Source organism: Budorcas taxicolor, chromosome 12 (assembly GCF_023091745.1).
Source record: "Budorcas taxicolor isolate Tak-1 chromosome 12, Takin1.1, whole genome shotgun sequence".
NCBI classification, from domain to species: Eukaryota; Metazoa; Chordata; class Mammalia; order Artiodactyla; family Bovidae; genus Budorcas; species Budorcas taxicolor.
The window spans coordinates 66,960,422-66,964,030 of record NC_068921.1 but is presented as its reverse complement, the minus strand read 5'-3'; positions in this window follow the sequence as shown (position 1 = coordinate 66,964,030).

The window sequence follows — 3,609 nt, the reverse complement described above, 5'->3', positions numbered from 1 at the left end:
AGAGGGCAGCAGAGGATGAGATGGTTAGATAGCATCACCAACTCAATGGACATGAACTTGAGCAAACTCCAGGTGGTAGTAGAGGGAAGAGAAGCCTGGTGTGCCACAGTCAATGGACTTTCAAAGAACAGGACATGACTTACTGACTGAACAACAAAGGAACTCTTTCTGTCTACATTAGGGCTAAACCTGAGATCATACTGATGTCTCCAACTCTAATCCATTATAACCTGGATGGTTCTAGCCTCTGCTGGTTACTTGTCTGTAACTCCCCACTCTAATAGAGAGAAATTCAGCTCCCATCATTTTTATCTATTTATTTACTTATTCCAGTAAACATATGTACTGGTTTTGAGAACTGTTAATTTCTATCCCCATGTGAAACACTTGACTGATCAGTCCACAATGCTTATATATGGTTCTTTTTGCCTTCATTTTTTTTAGAATCCACTCACAGAGTTGCTTTATATATATGCGTGTGTCTACGTGTATAGATAGATAGATAATTTGCATACATTTTTGTGTGACAAAGCTCACTGGATTTTGACAAGTGCATAGTACTATTTATCTATAATTCTAGTATCACCCAGTATTATACAGGACAGTTTCTTTACTCTAAACAATGACCTTTTCTCCTATTCAGTACCCCCACTCCCATCCTGAACCACTAGATAACACTAATCAGTTTATAATCTCTATGAGTTTGCCTTTTCCAGAATGGAAGTAATAATAATAACTGGAATAATATGGTATATAGTCTTGACTTGGTTTCTTTAATTTATCAATATCTATTTTAGATTTATTCATGACTAAATGCCAAGATAGCTCATTTCCTTTTACTGCTGAATAGCATTCCTTTGTTTGGAAGTACCACAGTCTGTTTAACCATTCACCTTATAAAGATCATCCTAGTTGATTCCAATAAAGCTGCTATAAACATTAATTTATGGAGTCTTTTGTGAGACTGAGTTATCAGATAACTTAGAAATATGTAGAAGGATGATTGTGGGTTCATAGGGTTTAGCTATGTTTAGCTAAACCTAGCTATGATCCAGCAAGCCCACTCCTGAGCATGTATCTGGAGAAAATCATAATTTGGAAAGATACATGCACCCCAATGTACATTGCAACACTATTTACAAGCCAAGATATGGAAGCACCCTAAATGCCCATCAATGGAGGAAAGTATAAAGAATATGTGGTACATATATATAGTGGAATATTGGAACTCAGCCATAAAAAGAATAAAATAATTCCATTTGCATAAACATGGATGCACCTAGGGATTATCATATTAAGTGAAATAAGTCAGAAAAAGACAAATATTATATGATATCACCTATATGAAGAATCTTAAAAAATTATATGAATGAACTCATTTACAGAACAGAAACAGACTTAGACTTACAGACTTTGAAAAGAAATGATCACCAAATGGGAAAGGTGGGGGAGCAGATAAATTAGGTGCTTGGGATGAACACATACACATTATTATATATAAAACAGGTAAACAACAATTACCTACTGTATATGTCAAGAAAATCAACTTGAAAATCAACAAGAAAATAAGCTCCTTAATCTGTAATCACCTATGTAGGAAAATAATCTGAAAAAGAGTGGATACATGTACCTGTATAACTAGATCACTTAGCTGTACACTTGAAACTAATACAACATTGCAAATCAATTATAGTAGTGTTAGTCGCTCAGTTGTGTCCAACTCTTTGTGACCGTATGGATTGTGGCCCACCAAGCTTCTCTGTCCATGGAATTCTCCAGGCAAGAATACTGGAGGGGATTGCCATTTCCTTCTCCAGAGGATCTTCCTGACCAGGGATTGAACCTGGGTCTCCTGCATTGCAGGCAGTTTCTTTACCCTCTGCGCTACAGGGAAGATCCATTACACTCAATATCAATTATACTCCAATATAAAATAAAAACTAAATTAAAAAGAAACAAATTGTCTTCCAAACTGACCATGTCACTTCACATTTCCACCAGCATTGAAAATTCAGTGTGTGATAATCATTGTTATTCATTCAATACATTGGTTGTATTTCTCTTTTATCCATTAATATGACAATTTTTACAAGGACTTTCATAAATTTACTCAAATTTCAGTCCATCAGGTTTTTTTCTTCCCCCGAGAAGTTACTAAATTCCTCAACCATGAATTCTACTATGTGGTTTTTCAGGACATCTGACCAGTTTCTGTTTTCTGATTTTCTATTTGAGTCACAATTAATATTTTCATACCAGACCTTCATAAAACAATTATTGAACTATCACATTCAAGCTAACAGTTATTTTACCTAAGATATTTGGAAGGATTTCTCATCAGATGATACTTTCCATTGCAGTGTATACACTCTATAAATCAGAGACATTTTGAGAAGAGAATCCTACTGTGAGTGAATGAAATTTCTTAATAAAATTGCAGTTATACTATGTCAAATGTAAAATCAAAGCTACAGTAATTAAGACAGTATGGTACTGGCACAAAAACAGAAATATACATCAATAGAACAAGATAGAAAACCCAGAGATGGACACATGTATTTATGGGCACATTATCTTTGACAAAGTAGGCAATCATATATAGTGGAAAAAAGACAGTCTTTTCAATAAATGGTGATAAGAAAATTGGAAAGTTATGTGTAAAAGAATGAAATTAGAACACTTCCTAAAAGCATACAACAAGGTAAACTCAAAATGGATTAAAGACCTAAACTTAAGGCCAGAAACTATAAAACTCTTAGAGGAAAACAGGTAGAATACTCTATGACCTAATCACAAGATCCTCTTTGACCCAACTCCTAAAGTAACAGAAATAGAAACAAACAAACAGAAACAAAACAAATGGGACCTAATTAAGCTTAAAAGCTTTTGCACAGGAAGAAAAGTATAAACAAAATTAAAAGACAACTATCAGAATGGGGGAAAATGATGGCAAATGAAGCAACTGACAAAGGATTCATTTCCAAAATATACAAGCAGCGCATGCAGCTCAATATCAGATAAACAACCCAATCAAAAAATGGGCAGAAAACCTAAAGAGATATTTCTCTAAAGAAGACATATAGATGGCCAAGAAAATCATGAAAAGTTGCTCAACATTACTCTTATTATAGAAATGCAAATCAAAACTACAATGAAGTATCACCTTACACCAGTCAGAATGGCCATCATCAAAAAATCTGCAAATAATAAATGCTGGGGAGAATGTGGAGAAAAGGGAACCCCCTTTCAATACTTGTGGGAATGTAAATTGATGCAGCCATTATGGAGAACAGTATGCAATTCCTTAAAAAACTAGGACCAAAACTACCATATGGCCCAGAAATTCCACTACTCGGCATATACCCTGAGAAAATTACAATTCAAAAAGACACAAGGGTAAATCCACAGCTTTGCCCTGGGAAGGTGTAACATGGGATGAAGGGGTCCACATTTTGTGAAGTTCTCCAGGAGATTCTGAAGCAAAACATGTTTCTTACATGAAATCCTGCCTTCAAGCAGTTGCAAACTAGAAATTCCTTCCATGAAAAAGATCAAGCTCTGAGCCTTTGGAGCAGGAGCACTGACTCCAAGACCCTAGCCTACCAGAGA